Genomic DNA, 19644 nt, shown 5'->3' with positions numbered 1-19644 from the left:
TCTGGGCCCTCTTGGGGAGAAGAAAGGGAAAGGGAGGGACCTCTACTTGATTTGAATACCTACGGTGTGCCTGACACTGCGCATTTGTTAATTTATTTAACTTTACATCATTCCATGAGACAAGGGTCATCCTCCAGTAAGACAGGGGAAGAAACAGCCTCGGAGAGAGCTGAGTAATAATATCAGCGAGAATTACGCCAGCAAACATGCACACAGCACCTTTGTGGGCACTATTACGAATGTTAACCAGTTTCATCCTCCCAACAAGCCTAGAAGTTAGGCACCATTCTACAGATAAGGAAACTGAGGCACAGAGAGGTTAAGTAACTTGTGCAAGATGATGGCAAGTTAAGTGGTAGAGGCAGGATCAGGACCCAGGCATTTGTTTACCTCCTTTGGCCTGACTTCCCCTCCCCCAGCCTGACGTCACTCCTTGAACACAGTCCAGGGTCCCACTCAGTTAGGGGCTTTCCCCTGGGTGGTGGCCAAGGCAGCCTCGAGCAGAGTGTGACCCCAGCCATGCAGACCCGGCCCTCCCTTAGGAGCAGAGTCCAGTCCTTGGGGCGGCCCCTGTCACCCCCTCCTCTGGTCTCTGTCAGGCTGGACTCTTCCCCCTCCATAGCCCTGCATGGAGGGGCACTTCATGTTTCAGGAAGGGGCTCTGCACCAAGGGTCTGAACAGCAGGAGGGTGTGGGGAGGCCCTCAGAGATCCCCTACAAGTACAGTCCCAGTGGAGCTCAGGGACTCAACACCAGTATCCCCAGCCCTGATCAGAGAGGACATCTTGTTCACCTAGCCCCCCTCCACCCCCCCCCACCACTGTCAGGCCCCCAGACCTGTAGATTCCAATCAGGGTTCTGGAGAGGACAGTCTCAGCCCCAAAAGGCAGGTGACCTCAGGTTCAGGGATGGCCTGGGGTGGTGGGGAGGGAGGGCAGTGCATGGCTGGTCTTCCACATGACCTTCCTGTGGAATTTCTCTCTGTCTCATCCTTTGGAACATAGTTCAGAAGGGAAAAAAGATTCTGTCCCATAAACAGGGCGTCTGTCCCAGACCATTGAGACAATCAGAGTCGCTGGGAGGGGATGTGGAGTTAAGTGACCAATTCAATAACAAAATTATTATTTAATAGTAGTAATAATAGTAGCAGTAGCTACTGTTTTTTTGGAAGCTTACTATGTGCCAGACACTGTGCTAAACATTTTATGTACTGATTTCATTTAATCCTCAACAATAGTCGTATGGGGTAGGCACTGTTCCCATTTTACAGATGAAGAAACTGAGGCCTCGAGAAGTTAAGTAATTTTCCTGAGATCATTTATTATATAGAAGAGCTGGGAGTCTGAATTTCTCTAGCTTCACAGTGAGAACCCTGAGCACTGGGAGACACTGCAGGCAGACAAGATCCAAACCCTGTGCTTCTCTGGGAACTCCCAGTCGGGTGGCAGGCAGGGACTGGAGGGCCGCCGGGGCAGGTGACATTACTGGTGACGCGCTGTGGGGATGGGATGCCTGCTCGCAGGCTGGACTGGCTTCTGTCAAGTCTTAGCCCCCAGGGGCCCAGCCCTAGGATGAGCAGCTCCTGCCCACTCTTCTTGTCCTGTCCTGTCCAGTTTGGACTTTGTTGAGTACAGTGGTTCTCCTTTTTACTGCTGAGGAAACTGAGGTCAGCAGAAGTTAAGTGACTTGCCTAGAGTCTTTCAGCTGAGGAAAGGGAGAGCTGGGACTGGCACCAAGGGAGGGGGCTCTGAGGCCTGCACTCTACCTCCCTGCCTGGTCAGGGCCTCCTGGGCCTCTGAAGCCCTGAGCTTCCTTCAGATACTGCTCACCTTGCCTTGTCACAGTGTCCAAGTCTTTCTCTCTGGCCAAACCAGGAAACTGATTCCTCTCAAGGTGCCTGGGGTTTGGTACAGCTGGGTGTCAGTGACTGAACGAACAAACCTGGGGAACATGGTTGCAGAGCTAAGAGGCCAAGAAGCAGAGACCAGCTGTGGTCAAGAGTGTGATGCTCATGGCCAGTGGGGTCCAGAGGAAGATTCAGGGGTCAGAGAGCATCCCCCCTCCCCACTGGGAGGGAGAAATGTGGCAAAATCTTCCTCCTCCTCATTGTTTTCATTGTTGTGAGAGCAAAAGATTGTGAGGGCAATTGGGACAATTGGGACCTCTCACAGCCACTCCTCTGTCCCCATTCCCAGGGCAGGGAACTGGAGGTCACACCTGGAATCTCAGCTTCCCAGGGCCTTTGGGGGACCCTGGCCTCACCCTCCCTCCTTCTGGCCAGGCCAGTGCTGGGGTGGCAGGCCCTAGGACAAGGGTAGCGGTAGCAGGGCTAAGCTACCGCTTCGTATTGCTCCCCTCCCCCACAGGTGCCCTGGTCTCCTGTGCCACCTTCCTTCCCTGCCCCTGGGCATCCCCTTCTCTCCTTCCCTCCCCTCCTTCCCACCATAATGCTGGGGCCAGGGCTCTGCCTATAATCAGGCCTGGAGTCAGGAGCTCATGGTCTGTCCCCAGTCTCTGGTTCAGTGACAGGCCTTGGGTTGGTCATGGACTCAGCTTCCCTGGAGCTTCAGGGAGGGAGCAGGAAGCAGCAGCACCTGGGACATCCCAAGCCCCCAGCCCCCAGGTGTGGACAGGTCAGGACAGAAACCAAACAGCGCAGGTAAGGGGGGGCCGGGGAAGGGCTTCTCCATCCCTCTCCACTCTGACACTCCCTCTCCCCACATTGGGCAGCTGGGATTTTAGGATTCTGAGTCTTGAGACTGTGGGCATTGGGGATCAAGGATTCTAGGGTTTTATGTGCCAAAGATCCCCAGCTTCCAAATTTCCGAAATTCGAGGTGCCAAGAACCTGCAAAGCTTCCAGTTGGGCTGCGTGGATCCTGAGTTGAGGCTGAGCCCTGTGCCACACCTTTGGCCAGCTGGTGCCAGACAGACAAGGCCTGGAGAGTTTCTTGGGGCTGCTTGGTGGTGGTGCCGGGGGGGGGGGACGCTTCATGCCCTTTGCACCCACCACTCCCAGCAGACACCCCGTTGACACACACCTTTCAAGAAATCTGAGAACCAGGTTCTGGAATGGACTAGGTGGTAGCAGAAGAGATAGCCAGCTTAATGGGGGTGGGGAGGAGACAGACAGGGGCCAGGCCTCCTCTTCATTTGTTGGGGGTGGCGCTGTCCTGGATGCCAGGATGGGATTGAGAGGAGGCCCAGGGAGGGCTGGTGGCTGACTGGGTCACAGAGCAAAGCCTGGGCTGTACTGCCGGGCGAACCAGTTCCTCTCAGGGCCGGCATGGAATGTGGCTCAGCAGGCCCAGGTCCAGCTTTGGAGTGTCAAAGCCAGGCTCAAGGACTCTGAGGGGTGGTGGACAGAGACCTGGGCCCGGGAGCCCCAGGGGAGGCCCTGACCCTCCTCAGGGGGCAGGGAGACTGGACCTTGGCTGAGGGCCTTCTAGTAATTCACAGTGCCTCTCCAGGTCCTTCCGGTGCCCATGTGGGCCTGTGGGCACAGCAGTTGCCCTCAAAGGGCCCTGGGTATGGGAGCGGGAGCTGCCTCATGGGGAAGAGGGCTGTTCCCTCCCCACGAGGGAGGTGCCCTCCTCTTGAAGACTTCTGGCTGGGTGAGCTCCCTTCTGCTGCACATGCCTCTGGGGGGGGGCGCCGTGCGTGTTCCTGTGTGCGCACGTGTGTGCTCTCAGGCCCAGAAACCTCCTTGGAGGACCTGTGCTTTTTCCTTTGTTTGGGTGCGATCAGCATTCCATGTCCCAATGCGTTGGGGTAGGAGGTACCTGGCTCGGCACCCCTGACGCGTGAGCTGGATGAGGCTCTTACCCACTTCAGTGGGGACCTTCCCCCAAGCGGGCCGCGGTCTAGTTCTGCAGCTAAAATGTGTTTCCAGAGGCCCTGGCCTGATGGGGAGAAAGGGCCTCCCTGAGCTTTGCCAGATGACAGCAGGACAGCTTTGGGGTGGAGTCTCTCTTGCTTGGGAAAGGGGTGCCAGAGCCTCAGCTAAAGTCCTACCTTTTCCCTCAGACTGGGGCTGTTCCTCTTGCTGTCTCCTCCTTAGCTCTAAAGATGGATAGCTAAGTCTAGGGAGGCCAGAGATCCAGGGAGTATCTAATGGTTCTAGTGGTTCTGTTCCAGGACGTGAATCAAAACACTCCTCTGCCTTTACTGCCTGTGACCTGAAAACCCACCTTTCTCAATGCAGGGCTGGCCTAGCCACTTGGAGATGGAGGGTTACTCCAGTGTCTCTGAGGTCACCTGAGGGGACCTCCCCCTCATAGTTCTTCCAAGGAATAAGCTAGAGGAAGGGGATGGGGTGCTCAGGCTGGGGGGCCTGGGTCCTGTACTGACTCGTGTGGCCCTGGTTGGGTTCTTATCCCTTTCTGGGGCCCACTTTCCCCTTCTGGAAGCGGGAGGATTGGATTAGGAGGTTCCAAAATGCCTAAGGAGCAGGTGCTTGGGCATGTGGGGAGCTAGGAGAAGGCGGGGCTGGGGTCTGGCAGGCAGGAGGCTGGAGCTCTAACTGGTGGGCGCGAGCAGAATGGGAGGCACCTGGTCCTGGGGGCCTAGAGGCCAGGTTCTAGCCACGCTCTGGCCACTGATTGCAGTGTGACCTTGGACAAGTCATCACTTGCTTGGGCTCCTTGCTTTTCACGTGTAAAATTGGGAGATTTCATTCAAGCAGTAGATATTCACTGTCTGCCAACCCTGGGCTGGTAGCTGGGGATGCAGGGAAATCAGACCCCAGTCCTGCCTTCAGGGAGCACCCAGCCAAGGCTGGGGCGAGAAAGAATGTGTGTGTATATGTGACACAGCGACAGATAGTGGCATAGCAGTGTGACCCAGGCTGTGACCGTGGGAGCCAGAAGCTGCTGCCTAGAGCAGGTGACACTTGAACGTGAAGGGCAAGGTAGAGAAAGATGTTCCAGGCGGAGGGAGCCTGATGAGCAAAGTCCTGGAGGCCAAGTGTCCAGCGGTGAGAGTGGAGGGAATGAACCTGGAAAGGGGGAGTAAGTGGCCAGACCCAGAGGGTGGAGGCCCTTTGAGCCCCGCTGGGTAATGGGGAGCCGTGGGAGGGTTAGGCAGGCCAGGGAGGGGGGGATTGGTCTCAGAGATTTCTGGAAGTCTGCGGTGGTTCTCACCTGCTCTGGGGAACAGGACTTGCCGTGTGTGGGTGAGGGCTCCCCCAGCAGTGTTTATCGGGCCAGCACAGCAGGAAGTGGCAGGGGTAGCCACAGAGGTGGAGAGAAGGGGCAGGCCCAGCCACGGAGGGTGCCAAGGAGTCTCAGAGTTGAAGCTTTCGCTCCTAGACCTCTGGACGTGAACCTTGAACCTTGGCACCTACCTCACCCAATTGTCCCTCACCCTGCCCGTGTCACGGGCCCTGTCTCAAGCTCCTGACCAGGGCGAGCCATGCCTCTGTAGACGTCCTTTCACCCATGCCCCCAGTGGCCAGACACTTCTACCACTGGGGATAGAGCCGTGAATGAGACAGTGCCCCGTACTCTGGTTGAGGAGACTGACAATGAACAAATAAACATATAATACAGTGTCCGCTAGAAATAAGGGGGGTGTCGAAAAATGACGTGGGGTCAGGAGAGAGGGACTGATGGGGGGCACCTCTTTAGGCAGAGTGGTCAGGAAGGAAGGCCGTGCCGTGCATTTGAGAGGGCGCTGGAAAAAGTATGGGAGTGAGTCATGCAGGTGTCTGGAAGAGCATTTCAGGCAGAGGTAACTCGGGGCCCAGCCCTGAGGCAGGAGCACTCAGAGTCGGTTGGAATAACAGTGAGGCAGGCACAGACCATGCAGGACTGGCGGGCCTTGTCCTGGCTTTGGCTTTACTCTGAGGGAGGTTGGAAGTCACTGGAGGGTGAGAACTGGTAGGTTGGGATCTGTTTTTGTTTTTTGTTTTCTTAAATTTACTTATTTATTTATTTATTTATTTTTGGCTGCGTTGAATCTTCGTTGCTGCACGAGGGCTTTCTCTAGTTGCGGCGAGTGGGGGCTACTCTTCGTCGTGGTGCACCGACTTCTCATTGCAGTGGCTTCTCTTGTTGCGGAGCACGGGCTATAGGTGCGCAGGCTTCAGTAATTGTGGCACACAGACTCAGTAGTTGTGGCACGCAGGCTTTAGAGCGCAGGCTCAGAAGTTCTGGTGCACGGGCTTAGTTGCTTCGCGGCATGTGGGATCTTCCCGGACCAGGGATCAAACCCCTGCCTTCTGCATTGGCAGGCAGATTCTTACCCACTGCGCAACCAGGGAAGTCCCTGGGATCTGTTTTGAAGGCATACATTTATTCCCCACAAGCCCATTATACAGATGATGAAACTGAGACTCAGAAAAGTTATGTGAATTCTTAAGTCTCACAGCAGTAGGACCCCTATCTGCCTGCCTCCCTGCCGCCCCACGCACCCTGCTGCCCTTCATGGCTTCCTCTTGTCTGGACAGTGAGGCTGAGTGTCTTAGTGTGGCCTTCAAGGCCCTTCTCAGCCCACACTCATCCTCCCTCCCCTCTCCTGCCTGACTTCCCTGCTCCTGGTCTCCACACTCTCCCCTCTGAGGAGACGGAGTGGAAGGAGGGGCTCCTGTGTGATCTTGGGCAACTTACTGAACCTCTATGAGGCTCAGTTTCTTCCTCATCTGTAAAGTCAGGTTTAAACCATCCACTTTCCAGATCGTCATGAGGATTATATGAAACAATCCATATAGCAGGCTTGGCACAGCGCCTGGTAGATGGGAAGCACTCCATAACCATGGCTTTTTGTCTTTCTAAGCAGGGGTGGCAGGGTCAGATAAGTAGGTTAGAATGTTCCCTGTGAGTGAGAGAGTCTTTCCTTTCTGTTGTCTGGTTATAGAGTCGGGGAGGCTGAGGTCCCACATCCAACTGGAGGCCAGAGCCTGTGGGGCTGGTCCCCTGTCTCCCTCTCTCCCTCTTTTCCTTTCCAGCCCCTGCCCCGCCCATCTGGTCACCTCCACCCACCAACACAGGAGCTTCCTCTTGTCAGGTGCCAGCAAGGGGCCTGCTGATCACTGGCTTTCCATTGCAGGGGCCGCCTAGGGAGAGGGCAGTGTCAGGTCCCTGTTCTCCTGGGCTGCTACTTCTGGGTGCAGAGGAGCCCCAGTCTCTCCTTCTGGGTGGGCAGGCACATCAGGTGCCCAGTTGCCTCAGAGAGGATGGAGTCAAGCAGCCTTCCCTTCCCCTCCCCCATCAGGCCAGGGCTGTCCTCAACCCCGCTGGTGTGTAGTGAGGCTCTGACTGACGTGACTCTGGTTCTGTCCACTCCACTGCCAGGGAGTGCCCTGTGCACTGCCATCCTCCCTGTGGTTAGCCCTGTTTCCTCCTGTTTCTGCCTCATTTGCAGCGTTAAGAGCTCCCCCGCTGCCAGCTCCCGCATGGGGGGCAGTTGTGACAGAGGAGGATCGTCCTGGAGTCACCCTGTGGTACCTCAGGCCTCCCCCTCACCCAGCACCTTTGGTGGGAGAGGTGCTCCCTGCCCTGCCTGGGGAGTCCCCAGCCCAGGAGGGCGTGTCTGTGACTGAGGAGCCGGGGGGCCAGGCCAGAGGCCGTGCTCTCCTGGTGAGAGGGCACCAGGTCTCCACAGGTGCTGTGCGGCTGGCTGGGCACCCCTTCCAGGTGAGAAGGGCCTGAGCTGGGACCTGAAGAGTGAAGGGTTGGGGGCATAGGGCAGGTGGATGTGGGTCTGGGCTGGGGGGTTCAGGTTTGGAGGAGCTCTGTCTTGTGGGGGGGGGATGGTTAGAGGAGCAGGTAGAGGGTGCTCTGGTTGAAGGTGTGGGGACCGGAAGGGCAGGGAGGAGGGCCCAGGGGTCAGATGGGCTGGGGAGGGGCAGTGGGGATGGAGAGGAGGGATGAGTCAAAAGCGAGGTGATAAGGAGGCAGTTAGAGGAAGGCGAGGGCGTGGTCCAGAGTGATCTGTCTGGAGGTGGGGGAACTGGTAGGGCCAAGGAGCTCAGTGTGTCTTGGACTTTTTTTTTTTAATTGAATTATAGTTGATTTACAATGTTGTGTTAATTTCTGCTGTACAGCAAAGTGATTCAGTTATGCATATATATTCTTTTTCATATTCGTTTCCATTATTTTTTTAATAAAATTGACCATTGTAACCATTTTATTTATTTTTTAGAAATACTTATTTATTTATTTATTTATGGCTGTGTTGGGTCTTCCTTGCTGCACGCGGGCTTTCTCTAGTTGCGGCGAGCGGGGGCTACTCTTCACTGCAGTGGCTTCTCTTGTGGAGCACAGGCTCTAGGCACGCGGGTTTCAGTGGTGTGGCACATGGGCTCAGTAGTTGTGGCTCACAGGCTCTAGAGCGCAGGCTCAGTAGCTGTGGCACACGGGCTTAGTTGCTCTGCGGGATCTTCCCAGACCAGGGCTTGAACCCGTGTCCCCTGCATTGGCAGGCGGATTCTTAACCACTGCGCCCCCAGGGAAGTCCCTCCGTTATGGTTTATCACAGGATATTGAATACAGTTCCTTATGCTATGCAACAGGACCTTGTTGTTTATCCGTCACAGACTTTTTGACAGGGCCTGAAAACCAAACCTTTTAACTATCAGCTTCATTTATTGTGAGTTGAGGTACTTCAGACATTCACACTTCATCCTCTCCAGGGTGGAGAGGGGCTTGGGCATGAGGGGGGCCCCCGGTGAGGTTTGGGGGAACGTGGGTGAGGGGCAGGGCTAGGGTGGAGTCAGATGCTGTTTAGAGGACAAACCACAGGTACCCTGGCGTCTCATGTTCATAGTGACCCTCAGTCCATTTCTCATTTGAAAGTCTGTGGCCTTCAGTCTGGCCTCCGGATCTGTGGTTGGTGGGGAGGCGGGGATGTCATTTGATAAACTGTGTCTTAGACCTTCAGGAAGATAAGACAGTGAGGGAGGGGTTGAGCTTTGGGGCTCAGTTTCTCATCCTCCAGTCCAGATGGCCCAGGAAATCAGTTTCATTTACGATAGTTCTCTTGGTATTCTGTGCATGTTATATTGAAAATCACAAAGCTACTTTATAATGATGGTTTTGGGGAAGAAACTGGGACAAACTCATTTCTGATAGACTTAAAATGCTTTTATCATTGTAATTATGAAAGTGATATGCAACTGTAAAAACTTTAAACAGTACAGACGAGGAGGTTGTAGAAAGTGATTAGTCTTTCAAGATTTGGGGTGGGAGTTAGAGGTAGGCCTGAAATTTAGGTCAGGGCTGTCTACTGTCCTTTAGTCTTAAATGTCCATTGATCATTAATAAAACTAGTTGTACATTTTATTAGGGCGATGCTGAGGGGGCTGCCCTAAGGAGGTTGTTAAAATATCCTACCTCTCACCTAGTCCACTGGGTGTGGATGTGCGCGTTGCGCACTGCCCAAGGGTACCTGGCTGGGTGCAGGGAGAGCTGGGAGAGGAGGACTGAAACTCAGCCTGTCCTCTTTGCTGAGCTGCATGCCCTGCTGTGGGGCTCCTGAAGCAAGAGGCATTTTTTTCTAATTTGCTCAATGGTCCCACCTAGGGTGGAGGCAGCCCCGCTTTCCCCAGGAGAGGCGAGTGGGTGAGTTCACTGTGGGGCGGGGCATATGCAGTGCCTGGGGCCCCCCAGGAGGAGGTCCAGGAGGCCATGGTGTATCCACCCTGGAGCCCTGCTGGGGGATGTGGCTGGAGGCAGGGTGTGGGGGTCACTGGTATCTGGGGAACTGAGAATTTCAGGGTGCTGAAGGCGTCCAGACTAGAGCCTGGCTACAGGGCCAGCACCAAGGGCCCCTCTGGACGGGCCCGGCCAAAGCCTTGGGGCTCGGAACAGGAAGTGTCTATCTTAGCAGCAGAGAAGTGAGCAGATGCCGAACGAGTGTGGCTTCTAGTACACACATGGTCATGTGTCATGGTCATCTGGGTGACAGCTCTGTTCTGTGGAGGGGGAAACTGAGGCTCAGAGTGTGACATGACTTGCCCAGGGCTTCAGGCAAGAAGTGATGGAGCCAGCACTGGAACCTGGTCTTGCCTGGCGTCCTGCGGGGATAGGGTTCTGGCCTGGAGCCAGTGGCCCCCAGTTCCCCACCAGATGGCTGAGGCAAGCCCTGGGGCCCGGACTCAGTCATTCCTCTGCCCTGAGGGCTGTTCCTTGTCAGCCCTCACCACTCCTGTCAGGCCACATCACAGATGGGATGGGGCAGAAATCTGGTGCCTGGGCAAGTGACGGGGCGGAGGTCCGGGGCTGGGGTTAGGGCAGGAGACCCCAGTGTGCCTCCTTGGCACCCATATGCCGTGGCCACCAGTCCCGGAGAGACAGAAAATAGGCTTCTGGGTCCGGGGGTTATAGTCAGCTGCCTGCCTGAGGGCCGCACGTGCTGCCTTGCCTGGCAGAGCTGGAGGGAGTTGGCTTCTGCGGAGGGGCGGGGGCCGCTTCTGGGCCAGGCACCCAGCCCCCACCTAGTTCCTCATATCTGAGGGAAGTGTCTCCAAGTCCTCTTGCCTGTGTTAACAGAGCCCTGAGAACAGCCAGGAGGGCAGCAAACGAGGGTGGCCCTGCCCCCAGGTATGACCTGGTGATTGGGCTGGGGGGACTGGGGTCAAGGGGCGTGGGCAGCATCGGGCTCTGGGCAGTTGTACACAGTCCGGTTGTTGGTAGTGAGTATGGGGACTGAAGGCTGTGCGTGTGGCTGCTAGGCGGGGTGGGCGGTGTGTGAACCTGGAGGCTGTGTGAGCTGTGCATTTGTGGTATGCGTGGGGTGTGCATAGTAGACCCAGGCCTAGCTGGATATGTACTGCTTTTAATTCCTGTGTGGAGAGCTCCGAGGGCTCTCCTGAGTTCTGGGCGCTGGGGTCCCTGCCCAGCCTGCCTAGGATGGGGTGGAATGCTGTGAGGCGGTGGCGGGGGGTGTTGGGGGGTGGACGAGCACAGGCCGCAGGTCTGAAGCTCTAGGCCTACCTTCCTCCCCTTCCGCTCCCCCCACCGTTGGGCCTTCCCTTGAATCCAGAGCACAGCTCTGTGCAGACAGGGGGCTTTGAAGATGCAGTTGGGGAAGGGTCCTCGCTGAGGGGACTCCAGAGCTGAGTGGGGAAGGAGTTGGGACTGTCAGGGCTACCGGATCCAGGCCTGACTCATTCATTCAAATCAGAATGCAAAGGAGGCTTACACCCACATGGGCGACCAAGGGCAGATCCCTAAACCTCTCTGGGTGTCACTACTGTCCTTTCACATCTCCTGTTCCTGCCCCACTGAACTCTCCCCATCTCTGGATCTGCCAGCTCCTTTTCCATCCCCGGGTCCTGCACACTCAGTTCCCTTTGCCTAGAAGTGCAACCTCCTACTTATGCTCCAAGGCCCAGCTCAGGAGTGCCCTCTGGAAGCCTCACTGCCTCTGCCAGACAGACAGTCACATCCTCTGAAGGCCCTGTTGGCTCTAGCAAGTGACCTGGGCAAGTTTTCATTTCACACAGCCTCTACGAAATGGGGTAAAAATCCCAGACCTTGGGACTGTACCGGGGATGATTCAGGTGAAGGTGGAAATCTGGTGGAGGCTGGGCATGCAGTGGATATTTAGGAAACCAAGGAAGTGGGAGTGTGCTTGTCCTTAGCTAAAGCTCAGGGCTGCCTTTCTGCTGGACTGGCAGTACTGGTGTCCCTAGTCAGTAGTGGGCAGGGATGGCGCGAGAGAGATGCTGTACTGGGACAGAGAAGGGGCGATGAGATTTAAACTCTGCCATTGGGTGTTGGAAACGAGGTAGTTAAGGACAGAAGGATGAAAGTTTTGGCTCCAGCAAGAGGGACTCAGGCCATACCTGCAGAAGGACTGGTTGGCAAGGATTAGAGAGATTCCAGACAACCCTTACTTACCCCTGGACTGAGTGCCCTTGTGAGCACAGCCAGGTCCTGGGCTCTACTGTGAGGGTAGGGGAGACAAGAAGGGGTACAGGGGTACAGGCTCTCAGGATACCCCAGGCCAGGTTGGGGGTTGGGTGGAGATGGACCCCCCACAAATCGGACAACCAGGAACAGAGCAGGAGCAGCACTGAGCTGCATGACTCAGCCTCTGAGGCTTAGGGGCCCAAGGGGGCAGTCAGGGAGGACTTTCTGGAGAAGGCAGCCTGGAATCAGCACCTGAAGGTGGGAGGATGTGGTTCATTTACCCATTGACAACAGACAGTTTTGGGGGCTTCCACGTGTCAAGCTGGTGCCTGGTGCAAAAAGTGAAATAGAGGGAGTGGTGGACCAGCTGAGCCCGGCCGGGCTTGGGGCATGTGCTGACAACTTGGGCAAGTCACTTCCTCCCTGTGGGCGTTTGTTTCTTCATCTGTAAACGGCAGGGCTGGAGCCAGTCGAAGGATGGTCGGAGGAGCTGGACTTGAGGACACTGGGAACCATGGAAGGGGCTTTGAGCAGGCGTGGGACAGTGGTTGGCCCAGTGGAGAGGGGCTGGAGGGAGACAGGGTAGAAGCAGGGGCAGGGTGGGCTGGGGTGATGGTGAAGCCTGAGCTGGGCCCTTAGGGTTGGGGGAGAGGGGAACCCCCCAACTTGTGGCCATTGCTGTCTCAACAGGACGACACTCTCCTCTGCTGGTCCCTGCTTCCTTGTGGGTGGAGATCCAGTGATGTCATAGCAGCCGAAGGGCTTAAACCTCCAAACTTGGCCAGGATTAGGGTGGAGCAAGTGAGGCAAAATAAGTGAGTGCAAAATATGAGGGAGGGGGTGACCAAAAAGCTCAGTAATCAAGGTAAATAATAATTTTAGGAAATATTTAAAAAAAATTTTTTTTTTTTTGGGCTGCGCTGAGTCTTCATTGCTTCGCACAGGCTTTCTTTTAGTTGCGGCGAGCGGGGGCTGCTCTTCATTGCAGTGCGCGGGGTTCTCATTGCGGTGGCTTCTCTTGTTGCGGAGCATGGGCTCTAGGTGCGCAGGCTTCAGTAGCTGCGGCGTGTGAGCTCGGTAGTTGTGGCTCGTGGGCTCTAGAGCCCAGGCTCAGTAGTTGTGGCGCAGAGGCTTAGTTGCTACGCGGCATGTGGGATCTTCCCAGACTGGGGCACGAACCCGTGTCCCCTGCATTGGCAGACGGACTCTCAACCACTGCGCCACCAGGGAAGCCCCAAGCAATATTTTTTTAAAAATCAAAATTAATGAAAAAGATCCAAGATAAACAAAATATCAAAAATTTAAATAAAGAGATTCAGTATCACTGATTTCTTTTTTTTGCCTCAGGCTCTAGCATGGCTTAGCAGGGCACTGCTCCAAACTTCTTTTTTCAAGCAGCTGCCTCCTCCAGGAAGCCTTCCCTGACCCCCGCCTGGTGAGGGCCATGTGGGCTGTTTTCGCCGGCTGGGTAGTATCTGACACCCTCCAGCCTGAGATTCCTGGAGGGTGGGTACACGTCTGAGGTCTGGCTCATGCTTCTAATGCCTTGAATGAGGTTGTCCTAGAGGGGTGTCAGTGCGGAGTCCCAAGTCTGACCTTGGCCTGAAGCCTTTAGTGTAGGATTAGGAACTTGAGAGAGGCCCAAGAAGGGGCTGGGCCCTTCTCAGGGACAGAGGTGGTTTCTGTTTCCCAGTCCTCATCATTCCAGTAGCCTGGTTGGGCCATCATCCATCATTCCATGTTGAATCTTGAGAATACTGCCTGACCTGTAGCAGCTGCTCAGTTAGAGCTTGTCACTGTCGAGAGGCAGTGAGCAGACTGGTTAAGAGTCTGGAGCTGCACGGTCCAGTAGAAATGTAATGCGAGCCACAAGTGCAATTTGAAATTCTCTAGTAGTCACATTAAAAAGAAACAGGTGAAATTAATTTTAATAGTATATTTTATCCAAATATCCAAAATGCTATAATTTTATTATGTAAGAAATAGAAAAAATTATTGAGATATTTTATATTCTTATTTCTTTGTACTAAGACTTCAGAATCCAGTGTGTATTGTATAGAGCATACTTCATTATGTGGCCACTTTTGGAGTTTCAGTAGCTATATGTGGCTACTACTAGTTACTGTATTGGACAAAGCAGGTATAGACTATATTCAAATTGCCCCTTCCCAGCTGTGTGACTTTGGGCAAGTTGCTTAACCTCTCTGTGCCTCAGTTTCTTCATCTTAAATTGTGAGGTATTACCTCATAGGGTTGCTATGAGACTTAAACAAGTTAATGAAAAGTGCTTTAGGTGCGTGGCATATAGTAAAGACTATTTACATTGTCTTATTAAATTCTTTTTAAAAATCGTCATTTGAGTAGCACTGCCATTTTTTGCCAACTCTTTATGAAGTACTAATTACTTAAGATTTATTTTTGAAATATTCACTTTTAAACCATACCTATTTTAGCCCCATCCTAAGAGATAACTGTGAAGTCTACTTAAGATAAATACCTAATTAGTTAATTTTACATGTTCACCCGTACCCCCTAAAGTCATCCTGCAGAGACCAGCAGTTTGTGGTTGACCCTGCCCTAGTAGCAGGAAATGTGGCTCTGCCCAAGACCTGGCCCTTCGACCCACCCTCCCGAACAGAGCCCGGGCCGTCTGAGCTTGCTGGTGGCCTGCCCTCAAGGATGGCCGCTTCTTTCTCCTGCCTGGAAACACCTTCTTTTGGTTTCCATACACATTTAGGAGCAGGACCCCTGGGGTCTCACGCCCTTGCCTCACTCCTCCACCCCCCAACTCTCAGGCTTAGCGGAGAGGGCCCTGTCTTCCTGGGTCTCCCCAGGTTCCCTTTGACAGGCTCTGCATTGTGGGGGCCCTGCCTCAGTCATGCAGCTGCATCTACCCCCTCCCCATGTCTTCCCTGGGGGCAGTCCAGCCTCCTGGCCAGGCCCGACATCCCTGCTACAGCCACTGGTCCTGGGGGAGGGCCAGAGAACGGGGTGTCCTGACTCCCCTCTCCCGCTGGTGTGGCCTCCACCTCTGGGCAGGCCTGTCGTTGGTCTGCCTCCTCACGCTGTCCTCACCCCCGCTGGAAGGCTTCCTCCCTTTAACCATCGCCTGGTTTCCATTAGGCTCCCTGAACCCGTCCCTCTCTTCCTTCTCTTTCTCTACCCTCTTCCCCGTCGCTCGCTTTTTTACATCTCTTTCCTTTTCGCCATCCCTCGCCCCTCCCCCTTCCCCCTTCCTCTTCTTCCTCCTGGCATCCAGCTGCCCAAAGTGGCCTTGCCTCATAGGCTTTCTCATTTACCCCTGTCCTTGCAGCTTCCACCTCAGGCCAAGATGAGGGGCCGTTCAGAGTAGCTGCCGCCTCCGGGGGACCCTGGCATTCTGGGCAGCCCGGCTGGTGGTGACTCAGGGAGGGATGGGGGTGCTGGGCTGAGTGTGGCAGGCTAAGTCCCGACACTGAGGTGGAGGAGGCTTCATGAAGGTGAGACCTCAGGTCCCGCTTTCCATTTTGAAAACTGAGATTGAGAGACAGAGAGAGGGTGAGGCCAGAGACCTTGCGAAGAGCCACCCGAGCGGGCTTGAAAGGGATGGGGCCACACAGGGAGGGACCAGTGGGTCGGGTTGGGTGTGTACCTGCTTACTTGATTTCCTTCCATGCCTGGTGAGTTATGGTCTCTTTCTTACTCCCAGATGATCGTGTTATCTTTTAAATTGTAATTTGTTGGAAAATGGTATAAAATTAAAAAGATACAGAGGATACAGTGAAAGGTAACCCTCCCTCTCTTGTCCTGCCAGCTGCGGGTCTCCTCCCCAAAGGCAGTTTCTTGTATACCCATCGGAGTATTCTGTGTATAATGTGTGCATACGTGTATATGTATTCTTTTTCTTTAACCCAGATTTTTACATAATAAAACAGTGTTCTGCACCTTGCTTTCCCACCCAACAATAAATCTCTAATATCATTGAATATGAACTTTAGAATCTGCCTTTGGGTAATTTTAGTTGGGATTGTGTTAGCTTTAGCTTAACCCTGGAAGAACTGATGTCATTATAATGTTGAGAGCCAACTTATTTAAGAACATCAAATGTATTTCTGTTCATTCGTGTCTTCCTTTGGGACCCTCAGGAGCCTTTTATTTTTTAAAAAAGTATCTATTTATTTGGCTGCTGCGGGTCTTAGTTGTGGCACACAGGCTCTTTGTTGCGTTGTGCAGGCTTCTCTCTAGTTTTACGTGTGGGCTCAGTAGTTGCAGCACGTGGGCTCTCTAGTTGTGGTGCGTGGGCTCTAGAGTTGCCCCATGGCATGTGGGATCTTAGTTCCCTGACCAGAGATCGAACCCACGTCCCCCGCATTGAAAGGCAGATTCTTAACCATTGTACCACCAGGGAAGTCCCTCAGGAGCCTTTTAGAAAAATTCACATAGTTCAATATTTGGATGATAGAAAAAAGATGTAGAGTGAAAAGTTTCCCTCCACATGGAGGTGGGTTTCCAGGGAAGCTGATGGGGCCCAGGGAGGGCCTGGGCAGTGTGTGCATGTGGTCATGTGTTTTTGTAAATTCTTACAAAAGTAAGATGTTCTTTTTTTTTTTTTTTTTTTTTGTGGTACGCGGGCCTCTCACTGCTGTGGCCTCTTCCGTTGCGGAGCACAGGCTCCGGACGTGCAGGCTCAGTGGCCATGGCTCATGGGCCCAGTCACTCCGCGGCATGTGGGATCTTCCCGGACTGGGGCACGAACCCGTGTCCCCTGCATCGGCAGGCGGACTCTCAACCACTGCGCCACCAGGGAAGCCCTCTTTCTTTTTTTTAATTAAAAAATTTTTTTGAATTGAGATGTAATTGACATATTATATTAGTTTCAGGTGTACAACATAAAGATTTGATATTTGTGTATATTGGAAAATGATAAGATACTCTTGTATTCTTTTTCTGAAAGAGGGCATCCAAATTGGGTAAGCTTCAGGCCCTGTGAAGTCTGGCTCTGCCTCTGCTCCCTCCTGTCCTCCTCAACCCTCAGTTTTCCTCCTTAGAGGCAACCAGCGTCACCTGTCTCATATGTATCTTTTCAGAGATATCTTATGCATTTAGTGGTAGACACATACTGATCTATCCTTTCCCCCCACCCCCTTTTTTTTTCCCCATGTGAAAGGCAGAATGTTCTCTATACTGTTTTGAACCTTTCTTTGGTCACTTAATACATACTGGAGGTCATCCCTCATCAACATGTAGGGAGTTTCCTCCTTTTTTACAGAGTTTCCTCATGTTTCTTTAATCATTTAGCAACACATCTTGGAGGTCATCTCACACTAATATGTAAAACGTTTCCTCATTTTCTATGGCTCAGTATTCTCCCGTATGACTACACTGTAATTTAGTTAACCATTCCCCGATTTTTGGGTATTTTGTTTACTTCCAACCTTTTGTTGTTATACACAATGCTGTAACCAATAACCTATGCACGTCATTTTGGACATGCATCAGGAAGACTGCAGGGTAAGTGCCCATGGGTGGCTGGGTCAAAGGGCACAGAAGCATCGGGGTTTCAAATCGATGGTGGCATTGCCCTTCCCAGAGGCACTGGCCCGGCCAGGGAGGGGAATGCCTCGCCCTGTCACCACTCAGTGTGGGGAGGTTAAGTTCCTTTTCCTGTGTTTAAGAACCATTTATACTTTTCTTTCTGTGAATTTCTCTGTTCATATTCTTTGCCTATTTTTCTGTTAGGTTACTGGTCTGTGTCTTATTTCTAGGTGCTTTTCACTTTTTAGGAAAATTAGTCTATGTTTGGGGTGTGAGTGACAGCCCCTGGTTTGTCATTTATATTTTGGCCTTGCTTATGGTGCCTTTTTATTTTTTTTAATCATGCAGGAATGTTTGATTTGTATATAGTTGAGTATTTTACTTTTTTCTTTATCCTTCTGGATTTGTATCATTTCCAGAAGGCTTTTGCCTCTCTGAGACAAGGGTTTTTTAAGTCCTTTCATGGTTTTATTTATTATTTTGAAATCTTTGATTTGTCTGTAACTTATCCTGTTGTAAGGTGTAGAGGTCCAGCTTTGTAGCTTGCTCCACAGTTGTCCCTACAATTTAATAATCCATCTCTTCCCCACTAGTTTGAGATGTTACTTTTGTTGTATACTAAATTCTTAGATTTATTTGGGTCTATTTTTGAACTTTCTGTTCTGTTTAATTGATCTGTCTGTTCAAGTGCTGGTAACCTGTACTGTTTTAATTGCCATGGTTTTATGTTTTAATATGTGGTGAGGCTGATTCTCACTCTTTACCCTTCCTTTGTCCCACTCCCTCACTTCCAGAATTTTCCTGGCTCTTCCTGCTTGTTTGTTTTTCCACATGAACTTTCAAATAAACTTGTCTAGCCACCGCCCGCCCCACCGCCCCCCCAATTCTGTGTGTGTGCTTAGCAGGATAGTGCATATTTATAAATTAACTGAGAATTAATATCTTTATGATATTCTCTATCCAGGAGAATATCATGTCTTTCTATCTGTCCAGCTCTCCTTTTTGCCCATTAATAACACTGCACATTTTTCTCACTATAAATCCTGCACATTTCTTTCTTTTTTTATTTTTTAAAAACTTTATTTATTTATTTATTTTTGGCTGCATTGGGTCTTTGTTGCTGCACACGGGCTTTCTCTAGTTGCCGTGAGCAGGGGCTTCTCTTTGTTGTGGTGCACAGGCTTCTCGTCATGGAGCTTCTCTTGCTTCTCTTGTGGAGCACGGGCTCTAGGCGCACGGGCTTCAGTAGTTGTGGCGCGTGGGCCCAGCAGTTGTGGCTCGTGGGCTCTAGAGCACAGGCTCAGTAGTTGTGGCGCATGGGCTTAGTTGCTCCGCGGCATGTGGGATCTTCCTGGACCAGGGCTCGAACCCACGTCCCCTGCATTGGCAGGTGGATTCTTAACCACTGCACTGCCAGGGAAGCCCGATCGTGCACATTTCTTATTAAGTTTATTCTCGGTGGTTTTTATTTTGTGATGCTATTATAAATGAGGTCTTTCATCCTGGTTTCTACCTGGTCATTGCTTATAAATATCAATTCTGTTATATTAATTTTGAACCCAGCTATCTTACTAAATTCTTTTATTGTTTGTAATAGTTTCTCAGCTGAGCTTCTCGGGTTTTCCAACTCCAAATTCATATTATTGTTAAGTAATAGATTAACTCTTCTTTCCCAGTTTTTATACCAATGATATATTTTTGTTGTCTAGAACTTTTATGATGATGGAAGTTTTTCTACTGATTTTCCATTAAGCAAAGTGCTGGTTTTTATTTTAAGGAAGTGTTGATCCATTTCTATTTTACCGATACTGCAATTTTTGTTTAAGTATGCTGGATATTGAGTTTTATCATATGCCTCTTTAGTATCTGTGGAGATGAACAGATAACTTTTTTCTTTTGATCTGTTAATCACTGCTTTGCATCATCTGTTCCTTGACTCTTGCCAGTTCAGGAGTTCTTGAGTATTGGTAGGGGACCTTAGTCCCCATTGCCTAGCGCAAGGCTATCAAATGAATGAATGGCCTTTCCTATACATTTCCCCCTGTCCCTCCTTGGGGGTGGGGGTGGGGTTGCTCACTCACAGGACCAGGACCCCAGAGGCTGTGTGATGCTGGGTTGCCTCATCTCCTGGAGTATTCTGCTTCCTCCAGGGGCATGGAGGTGGGGGTAAGGCTCAACCCACAGACTGGGCCTGCAGGGGAATCAGCAGTGGTATCCCTCAATCCCACCTGTACTTGCTAACCCCTGGGCCTGGCCCTCAGCTGGAAACTGGCACC

General features: G+C 52.3%; 1 protein-coding gene across 12 annotated transcripts in view; it reads left to right on the top strand.

The window, feature by feature from the left end:
* ARAP1 (ArfGAP with RhoGAP domain, ankyrin repeat and PH domain 1) overlaps window positions 1-19644 on the top strand; it is a 63590-nt gene that overhangs the window by 2844 nt on the left and 41102 nt on the right. The window contains exon 1 of one of the 12 annotated variants that reach the window (XM_012536722.3): window positions 10444-10540. The exons of the other annotated variants lie outside the window; for them this stretch is intronic. The gene's annotated coding sequence lies outside the window, so the exon portion shown is untranslated. Of the gene's footprint in view, window positions 1-10443; window positions 10541-19644 lie in introns of those variants that run through there. 12 annotated transcript variants of the gene reach the window in all.

This window comes from Orcinus orca, chromosome 8 (assembly GCF_937001465.1).
Source record: "Orcinus orca chromosome 8, mOrcOrc1.1, whole genome shotgun sequence".
Taxonomy (NCBI): domain Eukaryota; kingdom Metazoa; phylum Chordata; class Mammalia; order Artiodactyla; family Delphinidae; genus Orcinus; species Orcinus orca.
The sequence above is the reverse complement of the archived record's forward strand: the minus strand, read 5'-3'. Positions and strand labels throughout refer to the sequence as shown.